Genomic DNA, 21925 nt, shown 5'->3' on the forward strand with positions numbered 1-21925 from the left:
TTACAATGAGTTTACCCCCACAGAATGGGTTATATTTAAGAACGAGTTTTTCCTGGACTACACACAGCTTCAAACCACCACATTCAACCCCCTGCAGCCCCAAAATGAATGATACTTCATTCCATCACAGTATCCCTAAAGCCTTAAGTCATTTCAAAGACAATGCTAAGTACATAGTTTCATCAAAATCTGTTATGGGTATGGTCTGTCCTGGAGCATAGTTCTCCTCTGTCTGTGGAGTTATGAAACCTACAGAACAAGTTATCTATTTCCAATATACAAAGGAGGTATAGGCATAAGATAAATGTTTCCATTCCCAAATGTAGAAATTAGAATGACGGGGGTCATGGGTCCCAGACAGTTCTGAAACTCTGCAGGGTATACTCCTTTAGAGTTCAAGGACTAGAGAACTCTGTGGAATGATGTTGATGTTTTGTCCTCTGAGCCTGATGGAGTGACAACCCCATCCTTTCCAAGTGCTTATGCAGTGGCCGTGCTCTCCTTCAACCCTGGGCTGAAGGTTCCACCCTCTATGAACACTGGAGTGATGGTCAATCTCTCTACTATCCCTGGAGAAAGGTCCACCCTGTGAGAAAACTGTGATGGGGGCCAGACTCTGCAATCCCAGGGAAGAGGCTCCAACCTCTGAGAACACTGAGGTGTTACTCTTCCCGAGTTAACAGGGTGGGAGGCCTGCCCTCTCGAAGCTCTGGGGCTGACTCATCCTTTCCACACACATAGGTGGTTCTGCTCTCTTGGCCTGAGAAAATGTTAGGTCTAGACCTCAGCTTCCATGGTTCTGCACTTGACATGATTTTTCCTTTAATCGGTCCATTTTCTATCCCTTTTCGTCCAGGCTGGCTGTGGTCCCATTCATACTGATCTCACAAAAAAACCTGTCAGTTTTGTATATTGTACATAGGGTTCCAAACCATCAGACAAGAGAAATTTCCACAGATCTTTTCTGGATAACTGCATTTCCAATTCTGACTTTTGCACTGGGATGATTTCCTGGTTTCATGTTCAGTATTCATTCTGTTTATAAAGATTCCAGAAAGACATTTAAGAACCTTCTTGAATGAGGTGGATCACATTTTAACTGCAGTAGCCTCGTCACAAGTTCCTACCTACAATAGGTTTACACCACAGGAATAGATTAAATTTAAGAACATGTTTTTCTGGGGTACATACATTTTCAAACCACCACAAGTGGCAACCAAGAATCAAATATATATATATTTTTTACTCTATACTGCAGTGGAGGGCTGTATATAAAGATTGGATTCCCCTGACCAAAAAAAAAAATTTTTCCTGGGGTGTGTGTGTGTCCTTAGACACCATTCCTGAGGATTTACCAAACACCTGTATGTATATTTAATACCACCAAAGAGAGATTGTCTCTGGAGGTATTCTGTGCAGTAGACAGTTACCTGGCCTTGCCTTAATGCTTTCAGATACTTTGGGTATACTTAGCTTATTTGAGAAAGATGGATTACAAAAGGTTCTTGGCACTGCTTTGTGTTCTCAGACTAAGTATGTAATTTGTTAGCACATAGAAATATACATCAAGGCTATATTGAGACATAAACAAAAAACAAAATTAGCCTCTTTTGGCTGGGATTGCAGCTGGATGTTGTGTGGGGACATGAACTTTTCTGAGATGGAAAAGGTTCAGGTGCTTATTTTGCTTTAGTTTTTTCATGTGCTTATTTTTAAATCTCTTATTCAACCTAGCCCTGTCCTGGACATATAATAGGTCTATTCGTTGACATAGCTGTAATTATTAAGCAGCTTGATTGATGAATAAAAGAGATGGTTTACTTTGTCACAATAAAGAAAACTACCATAGGCTTTGAAAGTGTAGATCACAGTCAAAGCAGGTAGTCATCATTTCTTGAAAATTAGCCATTCGCCTGTCTTCTAAACCAAGACTTAGAGGGTTCAGACATTTGTTGGAGGTCACACAGGGTATCAGTGGTGGAACAAGGACATATAGCTAGTGTTCTGGTCAGGTCTCAAAGATGGTAAACTGAAGGAGAGGTGGTGGATTCCCGTTCTGTTGTTATTAGAGCACTCTGGCTCTCCTCTTCATCCCAAGGATGGGAGGAGCCAGGGCCCCTGTGCCCAGATCACAGTGGGGTAGAGCCCAGCACATTTACACAGTGAATAGATTTCCCTTTATGGAAAAGTGTTATGTGAATTCAAGGATTTCATAAACTTCTTCAGCTTGCTAAGTGATAACGAATTCCCATGTTATGTTGCCCTTTTTGTTTTAGCTAAAAAAAAATGGTGCTTTCACCACTTCCTCTGCCTTCCCATTGCTCACTAGAAAGGATGTTAGCCTGCTGATCCCGTGGTACTCTTCCTAAATCATTTTCTCAGTTAATTTCAGTCTTTTGTTATCCTTAATCCTTTTTGAATACTATCTTGCTCTGCTGCTTTGAGGACTGAACTGAAATTCTCATTCTTTCCCTGTGGATTTTGTTTAGCCAACTGTATTTATTTTTACTCTTTTTAGATTTCCATATTAGCCAGCTCTTCCACCCCCAAATTGTTTTTGTAGTTGTTTTGAACAATTTCCATGTTTGGCTTATTTATGGGTAGGAACTTTCTGGAACCAAACACAATATTTTCCAGAGTTATATGGAATGGGGCAAAGTGGGAAAGCCTGAAGTGCATCCTTCATTTCTATCTTCTTCCTTGGGGACAAAACATTTCTTGATTTATGAACATCCTTATTTTAGTCATAATAATGTCAATGTATTTGGTACACATTGTGTTCCTGATATTGTGCTAAATACTTTGTGTATTGTCTGATTTACTTCTCACAATCACTCCAAGATTCTGGCATGATGTTCCTGATTTACAGATTAGGAAACAGAACTGGTAAAGTTGAATCTACCCACTACCAGTAAGAAGTAGGCCTTGATATGAATCCAGATGGATTTAATTCCAAAACCATGCTGTGAACCACTGCACTGTGCTGCTGTATGGTCATTTCCTTTGTCCCCTGAGCCCTGCTTGTTGCTTTTATGTTTTGAGGATTATGTTCTCTGTCTACTGTGCTGATTTCATTTTTTGATAGGGTGAAATGCATTGTTATTCTTTTCCCACATTCCATTACATTTCTAAAACTTCTAGCATTTTTATTCTTCTCGCTACTGCTCACTTCTCTTCTTTAGATATATTTTGGTCACTGGTTAAGGTATAGAATCAGACCAGGAGAAAATTCACTATTATTTGTTTAGGTTTCGGGGGAAGAGTCTAGGCTGGAACAACTTCTCTGAAGCTTGTGGTTCAGGAAGATTTTTTTTAGCTATTAGGACCAGAATTTGCCATGTTTACCTTTCCTTTGAGTTATAATTTGTTAAAAAAAATTATTTTGACTGAAGTAAGGAGGAATAATCAAAGATTCTTTGGCTGCACGCTCTGAGACAATGTTTTGAAAAGATTTCCAGAAAAGAAAGGCCCATGGAAATGTTCTCTCTTTCAGTTTGTTTATGTGAAGGGCATTTTAAGCCTTTATTACTTAATAAAAAATTTCTAATACTTTATATCTCACCATGGTCTACAGAGCACTTTCTTATATATTATTGCATTTGATTCTCACAGTATTCTCAAGATATCGGCAGGGAAGATATTATTTTCATTTTTGAGATGAGAAAATGCACTTGTAGGGATAACATGTTTTGCCTAAGGTTGTATAGACAATAAATGGAAATCAAATAGACACTGGTTAGTGGTTTCTAACTGATCCAGTCAATTTTCAGAAATGAATGCAATTTAATAGTAAAAATTAGTGTTTATATTGTGAGCTTAATCTCATACCTTACAACTACATTATAAAGTAGGTTTTTAAAAATGTCTATTTCACAGAACCATGGACAGAGACTTAAAAAAAGGCGTTTTAGAGGGTTGAGTAAATTGCCCAAAATCACATGGAATGCAGTGATAGGTTTCAACCCTTTGTAGAACACATGCTCTTTGCCATTTCCCTGTACATCTTCCCCAAAGCAAGCATTTGTGCATTGGAAGGTAAAACCATGTAATAGTTTACTAAGTAAAGATGTACCAGAAAAGTCAATATCAGCCTAAAATCAAAAGCAGGCATTGAGTTAGATAGGAGAATGGAGTAGTAGTAGAATATGAATTGAAAGGCAGAGACATCTACTAAAACTTGTTAGGTATAAGTTCTCATGACCCCTAGCTCATATCATATAAATAATCTCGAGTCTCATCAAGCATTTAAAGAATTTATTTACATTCTTATTAAAATGTGTACCCACAGGCTTTCCTCCTTTTAATTATTTGTTTAGGTATTCTGGTAAGACTTGAAGAGTTGAAATCTTTCAGTGATGAGAGCTCTGGCTGTTAGGTGACAGCTCTTAGGATCTGACAGACAATCCAATTGGTGTAACAGTGATCAGAATCTTGAGAAGTTAAAAGTACCTTCAGGTCGCAATGAGATATAATGGGGGAAGTTTGGGGAAAAAAATAGCCTGTCCATATTCTTTTCTTCACTTTATTGTTATATGTACTGATCACATTTTTTCCACATTTAGTCTTAGAGATAAGCACTTTTCCTTTTCAGAAAGCAAAGTAGGGTTAGAAACTTTATCTGAATGCTTTTATACTAAGTTAATTTCTTTGGACTCATTTTTAATTTTTATTTTTCCATTTTTTAATATTTTTATTGAAATATATCCACACCTGTACAGTCCAGCATATTATACAGTCAGTGAATAATATATAATTCACGATATTATCACATAGTTGTGAATTCTTCACCATGATCATTTTTAGAGCATCTGCATCACTCCAGAAAAAGAAATTAAAAGAAAATAAAAAGAACTCACACATCCCATATCCCTTACCCCTACTTCTCGTTGACCCACAGTATTTCAGTCTACCCAATTTTTACCCTTTGTCTCCCCCTATTATTTATTTTTCATCCTTTTTTTTTTTTTTTAACTCATCTGTCCATACCCTGGATTAAAGAAGCGTTGGACCCAAGGTTTCCACAATCACATTGGATTCATTTTTTTAAAACATTTTTTATTGTGAAATATAATATGTATGCAGAAAAGTGATAAATTTCAAAGTAAAGTTTAACAGGTGGTTATAGAACAAATTTTAAACTATGATATGGGTTACAGTTCACAATTTCAGGTATTCCAGCTGTTCTAATACACTAGAGACTAAAAAGAAATATCAGTATAATGTTTCAGTAGTCATAATCATTTGTTAAATCCTGTCATATCTAGTATAACTCCTACCTCTCATTTGAGCCATCTCCCAGTTTTCAGGGATATTTGGGCAATGGCCATTCTAACTTCTTCATGTTAAGAAGGCATGTTGACATTATGGGGTAGTGGGATGAAACTAGTTCTTAGAGACGCTGGTGTCTGAGTTTCAGGGCTTATCTGGCATAGGAACTATCTGGAGGTTTTAAGTTTCTGAAAAATAAACTTAGTGAGTGAAACATTTACAGAGTCTCAGATAGAGGCCTGGGTATTATTTAGGGTTTTCAGTAATACTGCTGGTTGAGTCTTCACATACCATGGCAATTTGCAATATCTAGCTGAAGCTTTGCATAAAATAACCTCCAGAATAGCCTCTCAACTCTATTTGAAATCTCTTAGCCACTGAAACCTTATCTTGTTACTTCTTTACCCCCTTTTGGTCAGGAGGGAGTTGCCAATCTCGTGATACCAGGGCCAGGCTCATCCCTGGGAGTCATGTCCTACATTACTGGGGAAACCTACATCTCTGGAAGTCAGGTCCCACCTAGTGGGGAGAATAATGAGTTTATTTGCAGGGTTGGGCTTAGAGAGAGACCCTACATCTGAGCAACAAATGAGATTCTCTGAAAGTGTCTCTTAGGCATAATTAAAGATAGGCTTAGCTTCCCTATTACAGAATTGAGTTTCATAGGAGTGAGCCTCAATATTAAGGGCTTTTTTGACCGGAAGTCGCTAATGTTTGAGAATATCAGGAATTTCCCAGGTGGGGAAGTTTAATAGTTTCATATTTTTTCTCCAGTCCCTGAAGTGACTCTGCAAATAAGTTTTTATTATGTGCCCACCGTATTCTGGAATGTATCAGGGTATTACATTAAGTTATACAGAACTACAAGATCTCATTCCCCATTCTAGGCTCCATTTGTTTAGGTTGTTTAAATGAACTGGCCGGGCAGGGTAAGCTAAATTGTGTGCTACAAAAAATAAAAATTTTGTACAAAATAAACCTCTCTTCCTTTGATCTTACATGAGGTTCTAAAATAAAGACAGTATCATCCTTTACCCTGTGTTCTGATTTACCTTAGTTTGAACTTATTTTAAGAAATATATAAATCCCTTATTTGAGAGATGCTTGACATAAAAAAGCTTCACATACTCACCACTGATTTATGAACTGCTCACTGTAATATTCAGATTAGAAGATGTTAGGAAACAAATTTTAAAATAATGCCTTGAATAGCTTTAAAATGAATTTAAACCTCAGAAATATTCAGGGCTTTTTTTGAAAAATGGCAAGATCATCAATTCACTGAGAAGTGTTTATGTTCAAATATGAATGTCTGAATTCTGTTTACCATTACATGTACCATCTAATGAAATATTCAGAGTAACTTTTCAGTTTTCTAAGATAACTAGTCTTAAATAATGTATTCATCTATAGAATTAAGCAATCATTAAACTACTTCCCATGACAAAAGCCTGTTTGTCTTCTCATTTTCAACATGTGTTAAAACCCAAGTGAATTCAATATAGGAATAAGTAATTAGTTTGTACTACATGTAATTATGTAATTAAAAAACCAAACATGGAGAAAGGGATATATAAAATTATTTCTCTTTAAATTTTTAATGTTGACTTTTTTGATGTTGGTGATTCCTGTTGGTTGTATAGCAACCTGCTCTCCACATGTGTTGTTAAATAACCCCTTGGATTGATTGAACATGCCTAATTATTTCATTCAACTTTAATATAACTTGCTCAGTATAACAACATCTTTTTATACCTGAAGAATTTATCAGCTATCTCTGCATAGTGATGGGTCTTCTGTTTCTGCATTTTGTTTCAGGCTACTTGTAGAGAGAGGGCCAATTTAAAGAAATAGACACACCTTTATATTTTATCAGTGATCTACAGTTGAAAAACTAACAAACAATTCTAGATGTTGTCATTGTTCATAACAAAACTGGAACCATAGTCTGATATTTCCTTAGGGTCCCTTTTCTGATGTGTAATTTTTCTAGTTTTCTTTTCTATTATATAGTTCCTCCCCTCCTCCAAGTCTTTTTATTCAAGATCACATTTAGTTTACTGGGAATCTAATGTGGGAATCTGGTTTTCCAGGATTATTCCTGGAATTCAGTTGATTTGGTTATATTAATATTCTCTAGAAAGCATTAGGAGAAAAATAATTGGGACTTCTGCCAAAGCCCTGGATTACCTGGGTTTGGACTTTACTACATGGAATTTGAAATACTGGGGGAAAGTTTTGGGGACTATGAGTGTTCATCCCAAACTAAGTTAGTGCCATGCAGACAGCACTAGATAGTGATTCCACATGCAAGCCTCATTATGAAATTGATCAGAATTTGTGTATTAATTGTGTGGCCTTGGGCAAGGTGATTGCTTAACCTTTTTTTATTTTATATATAAAAACAGAATTTATTAGGAAAAGCAGTTAAAAGATTACTAGAAATGAGGCATAGTTACATCACCAGATGGGATAGCAACAGCACCTGAAGAGGAGTGTTGGGGAACCTTGGAGACAGCCTTCAGGGTCTGATTGGCAAAAATCCACAAGAGAATGTCCTCTTCCCTGATAAGATCCTCTCTCTGTCTCTCTCATGAGACTTTTCTGTGTAAGTGCTTGCATGCATTTTATGTGGAATCTTTACACAATAGTGGCCAGGTTCCAATTAGTTTACATGACCGGGCCCAGGTGGTCCTCTGGAAACCGGCTAGGGACTGAGAGGAATTTCCTGGGATCTAGATAACTCTTTTTGTCAAACTACAACTCTTTCTGGGAGGATAGCCAGTCTTCCCAGCTCAAGTGTACATTTCAACAATTTATTACCAAGGTTATGTAATGGCCACTTTAGTTATGATTGCTTAACCTTTTAATCTTTGGTCTCATCATCTATAAAATGGGTATAATAGTAATAATATTTACCTGCCAAAGATGTTGTAAGAATTAAATGACCTAGCAGTATGCTTTGATGTAGTAGTTGTTGGAAAAATAATACTTTTGTTATTCTCATAGTTACTGAAGGGGCAGAGGGAACAATTAGCAGGAGTGAAAACATCAATTAACACTTTTTGCCTCCTTTACTGAGGACCCATTGGTCTAGGGACAGTATTAGGTAGCTGAATGTACATGCATGAATGAAGGACAGGAAGGAAATACAGCCTAATGATAGGTGTTAGAATTAGAAGTAATTTACGTTTCTTCTTTATACTTTTCTGTATTTTCCACTATTTATTCCATAAATGTGTCACTGTTAGAATACTAAAATTTGTCTTAAAAAATAGTGTAAAACTGTGTGCACTTTATAATTTTGCTTGCTGTTAATACAGTTCCTGGGACCTTGAATTGAGCTCTCTAGGAAGAATTTGCAGGAAAATAGTTGTCATTAACTCAAACCCTCAGTAGGGTCTGAGATGGGGTTGCCCTTAGGAAATTGGGAGCGCTGTTTAGGAATCAGATTTGGACTTTGAGCCCAAGCTATTTCTCTAACTAGGCATGTAATTTGAGGAATATTGCTGCATCTCTCTGAGTCTCTGTTTCCCAATCTATAAAATGAGAGTGACAATGCCTTCTTTGCAAGTTACTGTGAGGGTTAAATCCAGTGAGAGTTGTAGTGCATTTAAGAAAAATATGTGACCTGTAAAGCATTCATATAAATAGCAGATTATTATCATTAACTGAAAGATTATTGAGTTCAAGTTCCTCTTACTGGTGAGGAAACTGAAGCACATGGAAGCAACTTGACTTTTGCAGGTAGTAAGTGGCACAGCCTGGACTACAAGTCGTATTTATTGACATCAGTAGAGTATTCTTTCCAATAGACAGGGATTTCCAAAATTTCAGTTATCGAATAAAATCTTCACAATTTTCTTGCTTTATCTATATACTGTCTTACTATTATTTGCTTAAGAGTTTTCTTTAGGTTTACCCCCTTTTTTACTTAAATAAATTTGTTTAGAAACTGTACATTATTGTTTAATTTATAAGTTCAGTATCATGTCTTAAAAAATAAAATCAGTAACACAAAACAGTTTAATTATGTTTTAGTAAGATGCTCTTAGAAGCAGCTTTTTTTTAAATACCAAAAAAATGATAGGTTTGGAGAGAAGACAAGTTTTAAGAGACTAGAGAGTTTCATGAAACGAAAGAGTTGGTGTTCTCATAGGGAGAAATGAGGAAGCAGAAAGATGTTAAGTTGTGGTAAGAGACTGGTCATTTTCACTTTTAGATTTCAGAAATGGATCAGAATGAGTGATGATAATATACAAAGGATGGCATTGGTTGTGTACACAGAACCAGAGTAGGATCCCATTTCTGTTTCAGAAAGTTCTGAAACCATATGCTACTCATCTAGTTTCTTGAAAGGATCTTGGTGTTTAAGACCCTACCTAATTTCTTTATTCTAAATGATTCCTCAGCCATCCATCCCCCCTTTCATGTTGTTTCTCATTTTCTAAGATGGTTTTTTATCAGTTGTTTGCTGTTAACTCTTATGCTAATACATTGAACCTGAGTTTTGTAGCAATGGAGCAACCCATTTTCAATGACAGATTATAATGAAGTGAGAGGTTACTCTATCGAATGCACTTCTGGTTGGGGTGATGGTAGCGCAACATACACATCAGTCAAACAGACAGAAATGGATTTTTGCATGATGGTTGGGGATGTCACTAATGTGACCACATGCAGAACAGATGGTGGGAGGCATGTTGGAAGGAAGCTTTCCCACCTGAGGTGAAGCCTTTAGGGTTTACTTCAACAACGTGTGAATGATTACTCTTAGTCTCAGTCAATATTTTTTTTTTTTATTAATTAAAAAAAAAATTAACAAAACAATTAGAAATCATTCCAATCTACATGTACAATCAGTAATTCTTAATAACATCACATAGTTGCATATTCATCATTTCTTAGTACATTTGCATCGATTTAGAAAAAGAAATAAAAAGACAACAGAATAAGAATTAAAACAATAATAGAAAGAAAAAAAAACAAAAACAAAAAACCTATACCTCACATGCAGCTTCATTCAGTGTTTTAACATAATTGCATTACAATTGGGTAGTATTGTGCTGTCCATTTCTGAGTTTTTATATCCAGTCCTGTTGTACAGTCTGTATCCCTTCAGCTCCAATTATCCCTTCTCTTTTTTTTTTTTTTTTAATTAACGGAAAAAAAGAAATTAACCCAACATTTAGAGATCATACCATTCTACATATGCAATCATTAATTCTTAACATCATCACATAGATGCATGATCATCATTTCTTAGTACATTTGCATTGGTTTAGAAGAACTAGCAACATAATCGAAAAAGATATAGAATGTTAATATAGAGAAAAAAATAAAAGTAATAATAGTAAAATCAAAACAAAACAAAACAAAACGAAAACCTATAGCTCAGATGCAGCTTCATTCAGTGTTTTAACATGATTACTTTACAATTAGGTATTATTGTGCTGTCCATTTTTGAGTTTTTGTATCTAGTCCTGTTGCACAGTCTGTATCCCTTCAGCTTCAATTACCCATTGTCTTACCCTGTTTCTAACTCCTGCTGAACTCTGTTACCAATGACATATTTCAAGTTTATTCTCGAATGTCCGTTCACATCAGTGGGACCATACAGTATTTGTCCTTTAGTTTTTGGCTGGATTCACTCAGCATAATATTCTCTAGGTCCATCCATGTTATTACATGGTTCATAAGTTTATCTTGTCTTAAAGCTGCATAATATTCCATCGTATGTATATACCACAGTTTGTTTAGCCACTCTTCTGTTGATGGAGATTTTGGCTGTTTCCATCTCTTTGCAATTGTAAATAATGCTGCTATAAACATTGGTGTGCAAATGTCCGTTTGTGTCTTTGCCCTTAAGTCCTTTGAGTAGATACCTAGCAATGGTATTGCTGGGTCGTATGGCAATTCTATATTCAGCTTTTTGAGGAACCGCCAAACTGCCTTCCACAGTGGTTGCACCCTTTGACATTCCCACCAACAGTGGATAAGTGTGCCTCTTTCTCCGCATCCTCTCCAGCACTTGTCATTTTCTGTTTTGTTGATAATGGCCATTCTGGTGGGTGTGAGATGATATCTCATTGTGGTTTTGATTTGCATTTCTCTAATGGCCAGGGACATTGAGCATCTCTTCATGTGCCTCTTGGCCATCCGTATTTCCTCTTCTGAGAGGTGTCTGTTCAAGTTTTTTTCCCATTTTGTAATTGGGTTGGCTGTCTTTTTGTTGTTGAGATGAACAATCTCTTTATAAATTCTGGATACTAGACCTTTATCTGATATATCATTTCCAAATATTGTCTCCCATTGTGAAGGCTGTCTTTCTACTTTCTTGATGAAGTTCTTTGATGCACAAAAGTGTTTAATTTTGAGGAGTTCCCATTTATTTATTTCCTTCTTCAGTGCTCTTGCTTTAGGTTTAAGGTCCATAAAACCGCCTCCAGTTGTAAGATCCATAAGATATCTCCCAACATTTTCCTCTAACTGTTTTATGGTCTTAGACCTAATGTTTAGATCTTTGATCCATTTTGAGTTAACTTTTGTATAGGGTGTGAGAGATGGGTCTTCTTTCATTCTTTTGCATATGGATATCCAGTTCTCTAGGCACCATTTATTGAAGAGACTGCTCTGTCCCAGGTGAGTTGGCTTGACTGCCTTATCAAAGATCAAATGTCCATAGATGAGAGGGTCTATATCTGAGCACTCTATTCGATTGCATTGGTCAATATATCTATCTTTATGCCAATACCATGCTGTTTTGACCACTGTGGCTTCATAATATGCCTTAAAGTCAGGCAACATGAGACCCCCAGCTTCGTTTTTTTTCCTCAAGATGTTTTTAGCAATTCGGGGCACCCTGCCCTTCCAGATAAATTTGCTTATTGGTTTTTCTATTTCTGAAAAATAAGTTGTTGGGATTTTGATTGGTATTGCATTGAATCTGTAAATCAATTTAGGTAGGATTGACATCTTAACTATATTTAGTCTTCCAATCCATGAACAAGGTATGCCCTTCCATCTATTTAGGTCTTCTGTGATTTCTTTTAGCAGTTTTTTGTAGTTTTCTTTATATAGGTTTTTTGTCTCTTTAGTTAAATTTATTCCTAGGTATTTTATTCTTTTAGTTGCAATTGTAAATGGGATTCGTTTCTTGATTTCCACCTCAACTTGTTCATTACTAGTGTATAGAAATGCTACAGATTTTTGAATGTTGATCTTGTAACCTGCTACTTTGCTGTACTCATTTATTAGCTCTAGTAGTTTTGTTGTGGATTTTTCCGGGTTTTCGACGTATAGTATCATATCGTCTGCAAACAGTGATAGTTTTACTTCTTCCTTTCCAATTTTGATGCCTTGTATTTCTTTTTCTTGTCTAATTGCTCTGGCTAGAACCTCCAACACAATGTTGAATAATAGTGGTGATAGTGGACATCCTTGTCTTGTTCCTGATCTTAGGGGGAAAGTTTTCAATTTTTCCCCATTGAGGATGATATTAGCTGTGGGTTTTTCATATATTCCCTCTATCATTTTAAGGAAGTTCCCTTGTATTCCTATCTTTTGAAGTGTTTTCAACAGGAAAGGATGTTGAATTTTGTCGAATGCCTTCTCTGCATCAATTGAGATGATCATGTGATTCTTCTGCTTTGATTTGTTGATATGGTGTATTACATGAATTGATTTTCTTATGTTGAACCATCCTTGCATACCTGGGATGAATCCTACTTGGTGATGATGTATAATTCTTTTAATGTGTTGTTGGATACGATTTGCTAGAATTTTATTGAGGATTTTTGCATCTGTATTCATTAGAGAGATTGGTCTGTAGTTTTCTTTTTTTGTAATATCTTTGCCTGGTTTTGGTATGAGGGTGATGTTGGCTTCATAGAATGAATTAGGTAGTTTTCCCTCCACTTCGATTTTTTTGAAGAGTTTGAAGAGAATTGATACTAATTCTTTCTGGAACGTTTGGTAGAATTCACATGTGAAGCCATCTGGTCCTGGACTTTTCTTTTTAGGAAGCTTTTGAATGACTAATTCAATTTCTTTACTTGTGATTGGTTTGTTGAGGTCATCTATGTCTTCTTGAGTCAAAGTTGGTTGTTCATGTCTTTCCAGGAACCCGTCCATTTCCTCTAAATTGTTGTATTTATTCGCGTAAAGTTGTTCATAGTATCCTGTTATTACCTCCTTTATTTCTGTGAGGTCAGTAGTTATGTCTCCTCTTCCATTTCTGATCTTATTTATTTGCATCCTCTCTCTTCTTCTTTTTGTCAATCTTGCTAAGGGCCCATCAATCTTATTGATTTTCTCATAGAACCAACTTCTGGTCTTATTGATTTTCTCTACTGTTTTCATATTTTCAATTTCATTTATTTCTGCTCTGATCTTTGTTATTTCTTTCCTTTTGCTTGCTTTGGGATTAGTTTGCTGTTCTTTCTCCAGTTCTTCCAATTGAACAGTTAATTCCTGCATTTTTGCCTTTTCTTCTTTTCTGATATAGGCATTTAGGGCAATAAATTTCCCTCTTAGCACTGCCTTTGCTGCATCCCATAAGTTTTGATATGTTGTGTTTTCATTTTCATTTGCCTCGAGGTATTTACTAATTTCTCTTGCAATTTCTTCCTTGACCCACTTGTTGTTTAAGAGTGTGTTGTTGAGCCTCCAGGTATTTGTGAATTTTCTGGCATTCTGCCTATTATTGATTTCCAACTTCATTCCTTTATGATCCGAGAAAGTGTTGTGTATGATTTCAATCTTTTTAAATTTGTTAAGACTTGCTTTGTGACCCAGCATATGGTCTATCTTTGAGAATGATCCATGAGCACTGAGAAAAAGGTGTATCCTGCTGTTGTGGGGTGTAATGTCCTATAAATGTCTGTTAAGTCTAGCTCATTTATAGTAATATTCAGATTCTCTATTTCTTTATTGATCCTCTGTCTAGATGTTCTGTCCATTGATGAGAGTGGGGAATTGAAGTCTCCAACTATTATGGTATTTGTGTCTATTTCCCTTTTCAGTGTTTGCAGTGTATTCCTCACGTATTTTGGGGCATTCTGGTTCGGTGCATAAATATTTATGATTGTTATGTCTTCTTGTTTAATTGTTCCTTTTATTAGTATATAGTGTCCTTCTTTGTCTCTTTTAACTGTTTTACATTTGAAGTCTAACTTGTTGGATATTAGTATAGCCACTCCTGCTATTTTCTGGTTGTTATTTGCATGAAATATCTTTTCCCAACCTTTCACTTTCAACCTATGTTTATCTTTGGGTCTAAGATGTGTTTCCTGTAGACAGCATATAGAAGGATCCTGTTTTTTAATCCATTCTGCTAATCTATGTCTTTTGATTGGGGAATTCAGTCCATTAACATTTAGTGTTATTACTGTTTGGATAATATTTTCCTCTGCCATTTTGCCTTTTGTATTATATATATATCATATCTGACTTTCCTTCTTTCTACACTCTTCTCCATGCCTCTCTCTTCTGTCTTTTCGGTTCTGACTCTAGTGCTCCCTTTAGTATTTCTTGCAGAGCTGGTCTCTTGGTCACAAATTCTCTCAGTGACTTTTTGTCTGAGAATGTTTTAATTTCTCCCTCATTTTTGAAGGACAATATTGCTGGATATAGGAGTCTTGGTTGGCAGTTTTTCCCTTTTAGTAATTTAAATATATCATCCCACTGTCTTCTAGCCTCCATGGTTTCTGCTGAGAAATCTACACATAGTCTTATTGGGTTTCCCTTGTATGTGATGGATTGTTTTTCTCTTGCTGCTTTCAAGATCCTCTCTTTCTCTTTGACCTCTGACATTCTAATTAGTAAGTGTCTTGGAGAACGCCTATTTGGGTCTAATCTCTTTGGGGTGCGCTGCACTTCTTGGATCTGTAATTTTAGGTCTTTCATAAGAGTTTGGAAATTTTCAGTGAAAATTTCTTCCATTAGTTTTTCTCCTCCTTTTCCCTTCTCTTCTCCTTCTGGGACACCCACAACACATATATTTGTGCGGTTCATATTGTCCTTGAGTTCCCTGATACCCTGTTCAAATTTTTCCATTCTTTTCCCGATAGTTTCTGTTTCTTTTTGGAATTCAGATGTTCCATCCTCCAAATCACTAATTCTATCTTCTGTCTCTTTGAATCTATCATTGTAGGTATCCATTGTTTTTTCTATCTTTTCTACTTTGTCCTTCACTTCCATAAGTTCTGTGATTTGCTTTTTCAGTTTTTCTATTTCTTCTTTATGTTCAGCCCATGTCTTCTTCATGTCCTCCCTCAATTTATCGATTTCGTTTTTGAAGAGGTTTTCCATTTCTGTTCGTATATTTAGCATTAGTTGTCTCAGCTCCTGTATCTCATTTGAACAATTGGTTTGTTCCTTTGACTGGGCCATATTTTCAATTATTTGAGCGTGATCCGTTATCTTCTGTTGGCGTCTGCGCATTTAGACAGATTTCCCTGGGTATTGGATCCAAAAGTTTGGAAGATTTTTCTGTGAAATCTCTGGGTTCTGTTTTTTCTTATCCTGCCCAGTAGGTGGCGCTCGTGGCACACGTTTGTCTGCGGGTCCCACCAGTAAAAGGTTCTGTGGGACCTTAAACTTTGGAAAACTCTCGCCGTCCTGGGGGTTCGCTAGCCGAAGCGGCTTGAGCCGGCCCGCGGTCCGAACGCAGGGAGGGTTGCTGGTCGCCGCAGCCCGGGAAAGAGCCCGTCCGAATTTCCTAGTCGGCCCTGGGCGACAAGCGTGGCGGGAGGGCGCCAGCGGCAGCGGCCCGCCCGAGAGAGTGCACGTTCCCCGGGAGTCACGGGTTTGGAAGGGGCCTCCCCCACCCGTCACCGTTCTCCGCGGCCTGGGGGTTTCCGATCCAATTCTCTCAGTTGGTCCGGGGGCTGCGCGTGGTGTGGGCGCCAGCCGCCTTGGTTTCAGGGGACCGCCTCTCCAATTCTCCCAGCCGGCCCGGGAAGGGTGAAGGGAGTAACTCCGGCCGCTTGCCACCCCGCCCAGTAAGGCCCGCGCGCCTCGGCGATCTCACCCGAGCTGCTTCTCTCAGCCAGCCAGCCATTCCAGGATGGGGTACGCTGTCTTTTTTATCTCTGTTGTGGCTTTGGGCGCTTTCTGTATCGTTTCTACTCCCCTAGTAGGTGTCCTGGAGAAGAAACTAAGATCCGCGCGTCTTACTAAGCCGCCATCTTCCAGGAAGTCCCCCCTCAGTCAATATTTTATGGAGATAGTTGTGAAAGTACTTACATGAGAATACCACTGTTTTTCTAGAAATGAGGAAGATAGAGAGGAAATCACTCACATGACTAAAATACTGGAAGGGAAACCCCACCTCCTTCCCTTTAAAATCTCTTTTTCTTTTCAAATCCTCTCCCTCCAATTATCTTCCTTACTTTTCCTTTTTTTCCCCTCACTTTATATGTTTTTTCTCTCTACTAATTTTTTAGCTCATGGTTTAGAGGCTAGGGGAAGTTCAAAATCTAAGCATCAGCAAGATTCTTTTTTTCCTTGTAGCATTATGGGGCTGGCTGCTGGCAGTCCTTAGTTCTTGGTCTGTTTGTCCCGTGGCAGTGCACATGACGGTGTCATCTCTTTTCTTTCCAGGGTTCTGTTCACGTCCAGCTTCATTCCTTGACTTTCTCTCTGTGGCCTTCTCTATAAGGCCTCCCAGAAAAATAGAGTTAATATCCATCCTGATTCATTTGGCCACACCTTAACTGAAGTAAGCTCATCCAATAGGCCTGTTTACAATGGAATGGATTAAGGATTAAGAACATGTTTTTCTGGGGTACAAAATTCAATTTGCTATAGTCAGTCTCTATTTGTGGATGACATCATAGTATACCTGGAGAACACAAGCCCAGAATCAATGATAAATCTTAATCAAAAAATAATAAGAGTTTAGCAAAGTAGCAGTATATAAAAGTAATATGCAAAAATCAATAGTGAATGTATACACTATTATTGGTTGAATTGTGTCCTGCAGAAATACAAGTTCACCTCCTAACCCCTTTTCCTGTGAACGTAAATTTTTTTTTTTTTTTGCATTTTAGTTTTTTTTTTTTGTATGCTGTATGACAGGGTCACTTTTCATTATTTTTCCATGTGAATGAATTTATTTTTAAAGATATTATTAAGATAAGGCCAAACTTGATTTTGGCCTTATTCAATATTACTGGTGTTCATATAAGGAAAGAAAATTTGAACACAGTAAGACATACACACAGTGAGTGCCCATGAGCAAGCCACGTATTGCAGGCAGAGATTTGTCATACTGCAAACCAAGGACCGTCATAAATTTGGCTACTGCCAAAACCGTGCTGGCTACTGCCCAAACCTGCAGATTTCAGGGGAAACATGGTCCTGCCAATGCCTTAATTCAGACATTCAGCCTCCAGAACTGTGAACAGCTTCAGTTTTATTAAACCAATTAGCCAGTGGTACCTTGTTATAGTAGCCCTGGAAAACGTATACAAATAATAATGAGTTACAAGTTATAATGAAAGAGAAAACTCCATTTATAATAGTCACAAAAAGATAATATATTTCAGAGTAAATTAAAAAAATCATCACAACCTTTATGAATCACTCCAGAAGGATCCAAAAGTAGACTTAAATAAATGGAAAGGCATCACTTGTTCTCTGTTAAGATGTCTCAGTATTACCAAGGTGTTAGTTCTCTCAGAGATAGTTCATAAATTTGATGTGATTCCAACAGCTGTTTTCTGGAGCTAGACGTGTTGATAGTAGACATGTGGATTTTATGAAAATTAACATGCAGGAATATCTAGGAAAATACTAGAAATGAAGAGCTATAATTTAAGCAGAGTGTGGTATTGCTGCATAAATAGAGCAATCGAAAAGAATGCAAATTCCAGAAATAGAACCAGCATTTTGAAAATTTGCTGATAGAGGTGGTGTCTCAAATCACTGGGGTAAAGGTGGATTTCTTAATAACTGGTATTAAGAAAAAGTGATAGCCATTTGAAAAATTTAAAAATTAGATAAATTTCTGACACCATATATAGTATTAAATTTGAAACATGGAGGGGGTGGTGAAGTTTTAAAAAATCACTATTTTGCACGATTTTTAATTCATATTAAAATGTTGATTCCAATAAGAATTATCAATGAATGTAAAACCTGGGGGAGAAAGTTTGAGGAGGAGCAGGATATTTGCATGGTGTTGATAGTTTCCTCACAGATTGCCCATACTACAACTATACTGTGAAGAAACTGGAGTTTTTAGTTGGTGACCAAAATTGACATCACTTATTAGGTAGGAAAGATAGACATGTGTCTACAAGTGTATCACCCTGAGAAGAACATAATGTCATGTATATAATATTCAAGAACGGGATGCATAGGCTCAGTGTACTCATCAGACAAACTCCACTTGAGTAACCCTCTATAAATTGCTATTCTTAAAAGGTGCCAATGTTATGAAAGACATAAAAGGATGAGGAAGTGCTCTGGATTGAAGGAAATATAACAGTTTGAATTATGTATCCCAGAAAAATCAAACTTGTCTTAATCCATTCCTGTAGATATGAACCCATTATAAAATAGGACCTTTTGAAGATGTTATTTTTAGTTACGGTGTGGCAACCTGAATCGGGATGGATGTTCATCCAGTATTGGAGACCTTATAAAGAGAGTGTCACGGGGAGTATCCAGAAGCAGGAAGTGAATGGAACTGTTCAGAAAGAGAAAGGAGAGGACATCACTATGAAATGGGAAAGCCAAGGAAACAAAAGATTGCCGACCAGCCAGAATGCTACCTACTTGGAGAGGAAGCAAGCCTACTAACCTTTGAAAACATAAACCAGAACCAGTTTGTAGTATTTGTGGTAGCAGCCCAGCAAAACTAAGACACGAGGCTTGACAACAGATTCAGTATGTGATTGGAGGAAAAAAAGAGTGCTATAAAGTATAATATTGAATCAATTGATAGAACAGGCATAAGGAATTTGTATTAGAAAGAGTTTTGTTTCAGTTTCAAATTTCCTGAATTTGACTCTGATTATGTAAAATAATTTCCTTATAAAACACATACTTATGTACAAAGGAGGAAAAAGGGTCATGAAACATGAAATACTTTCAAATAGTTCGGGAATAATAAATTATACACATATCTATATATCCGATTATAACTATCTATCTATCTATCTATCATCTGTCTATCATCTATCTAATTTATCTAGAGAGAATGATGAAGCAAATATAGCACAATATTAAAATTTGGTGACTCTGGATAAAGGTAGACATGAATTCTCTTGCAACTTTTTTGTAGGCTTGAAGTTATTTCAAAAAAACCCAAAGATAAGCACCCACACACACACATTAAATAAAAAAAAAAATGTTCATTCCATGGTTATACTATTGTGGTCTATGCAAAGTAGAAAATAAAAAGGTAAAAGGAAGAAACCACTATCTTCTGAGCACATGCCATGGTTTCAGGAGGGAGCAGAAGTAAATGCGTAATCTGGTTGTCCTTTGAAATATAAGCTTTGAAACACTAAAATCCCAGTGAAATGACAGAAAAGGAATAAGAAACATAGAGAAGAGAGAGGAGAGTGCAGCATTAGGATTCTGGAAAGTAGAGATGCAGATGGTGGAGTGGTAATGGATTCAGTAGACCAGAGAAAGCTTTCACTGAGGGAAACTAAGATGCCAGCAGATTTCTGCAGCAAAATCCCAGAAAGGCCCAGGAATTGGACAGGTGAGGTCCAGTTGAAAGTGGGGTCATGGAAGTCATGCTAGGGCTGATCAAGGAAGATTGGTTAAAAGTCTGTATGAGAAGTCGTACAGAGCCCCAGAGCCCCTATTTCACTCCTCAAAGCTGGCTGACTACTTTGTTACCCAAGCAGAAGATTAGATGTTTACTCTGTGGAGATATTGAATCAGAGAGACTCTGGGTTTGGTAATTTCAAGAACACCTGAGGATGGAGATATCATACTAAAAACAGGGCATACATTGAAAGTCTACAAATTGAATGGTAATTCCCCTAGCCAAGTTACCTTTCTTGCCTCTGAGAAAGCATGCATCCAAATTTATGTACTTTATGCACATTTCTGTAATTGGGAGTTTCTTCTGGGGAAAGTGACCAGTCCACGAAAACAGACTTAATAGGTACTGAACATTCCATGTCCCCAGTGGAATATTTCAGCATAATAATTCTGAAATGACGGATACCAGTTGGTAAGCCCTGACTATGCAAGCACATTTTAGGACCTCATTTGTGAAAAGTCTCTAATGTTAAAAAGTAGGGCAAAATTTTAGGAATTTAGAGGCTACAGGAAGCTGAAGAAAACCTTAGAAAAATATTAATGAATGTTCTCAGAGAAAAGAAGATATTGTTTCCATGGAATAAGAATGAGTACAATAAAAACAGAACCATTAGAAGATAGAAAGAGCTTTTGGAACTTGAAACTGTGATAGAAATAAAAAATTTAAGAAAATTAGAAGATAAAGTTGATGAAATTTCTCAGAAAGTAAAAGCAGGAAGACAGAGGTAGAAAATAAGAGAGAAAAGAAAAGATTAAAGTATTAGTATAAGGTCAAATATCCAAATAAGAAGAAAGAGGAGGAAAGAAGAGAGAAAATTATCAAAGAAATATTTTAAAGAAACTCCCCTGAACCAGAGCACACACATTTCTAGGCTGAGAAAATCACCTGAGTGCCCAAGAGAATAAATGACCAAAATTTTAAAAACAGAAAAAATCCATGCCTGTTACCAAGGAGTTCCAGAACACTTAGAATAAGGAGAAGATCATAAATGCTTCTCAATTAAAAAAGTGTTCCATTCCAAGGGTGTAACTGAACAATACCCTTTTCAAGTAGAAGGCATTGAAGGCAGCCTTAGGTTCCTTATTGTAACTTAGGCATAAAATGGTGGTGTTTTGAGAAGCAAATGAGAAAAAAAGCAAAGTGTTAGTACACCTGGTATTACACTGGTTATTATTAATAGATAGTAATGTCAAGCAACTTGAAGACAGGAATTGTGTCTTACTCAACTCCATGTCTTCTGCAATGCCTCTAGCTAAGCCTGCAGCCTGGCAGGTAGTGCCACTTACTGTGCATTTGCTTCCTTCACTGGGGAAACCACCCTTGGTGGTTGTAGGTAATTCTCATAGAACAGGTAGGAATACTCTTTTGTTTTATGGAGTAAACCATGGGGCCTTGGACTGGAGCTTTGTTTATTTTGTACATATCCTTGCAGAAAACCTCCACACTGGTCTTGTCAAAAAAGTAGGGGGGCTGGACTGGAAACACCATACTTGTGGAGATTAACATTCTTATGGTGCTGCTATATATGGAACCTGCTACATTTTTCCCTGTGGCTCCCAGAAGGAAAGTATGTGTACATTAACAGAGGAGGCAGATTTAAGAAACACATTATTTATATGGATAATTTAGTATGACCCTTCTTTACACTCTATACGCATAAAGTAATTAGTATTCAATATCTTTCTGGTATTTAGAGCCAATGGAAAAGGGAAGAAAAAGCAATAAGCTATAAATATTAGAAAGGAAGAGATGCATTTTTTGTTATAGATGACATGAAAATAAACTACTTTTAATAAATTGATAAAATAGCTATCTGAATACACATGGCTTGAAAAACCATTAGAAACAAAGATACAAGATTAATGT

At 36.9% G+C, this 21925-nt stretch overlaps 1 long non-coding RNA gene across 3 annotated transcripts in view; it reads left to right on the plus strand.

Annotated features, from left to right (window-relative positions):
- LOC143681431 (uncharacterized) overlaps positions 1-21925 on the plus strand; it is a 215269-nt gene that overhangs the window by 41348 nt on the left and 151996 nt on the right. The gene's annotated exons all lie outside the window — the stretch shown is intronic.

This window comes from Tamandua tetradactyla, chromosome 4 (genome assembly GCF_023851605.1).
Source record: "Tamandua tetradactyla isolate mTamTet1 chromosome 4, mTamTet1.pri, whole genome shotgun sequence".
Classification (NCBI taxonomy): domain Eukaryota; kingdom Metazoa; phylum Chordata; class Mammalia; order Pilosa; family Myrmecophagidae; genus Tamandua; species Tamandua tetradactyla.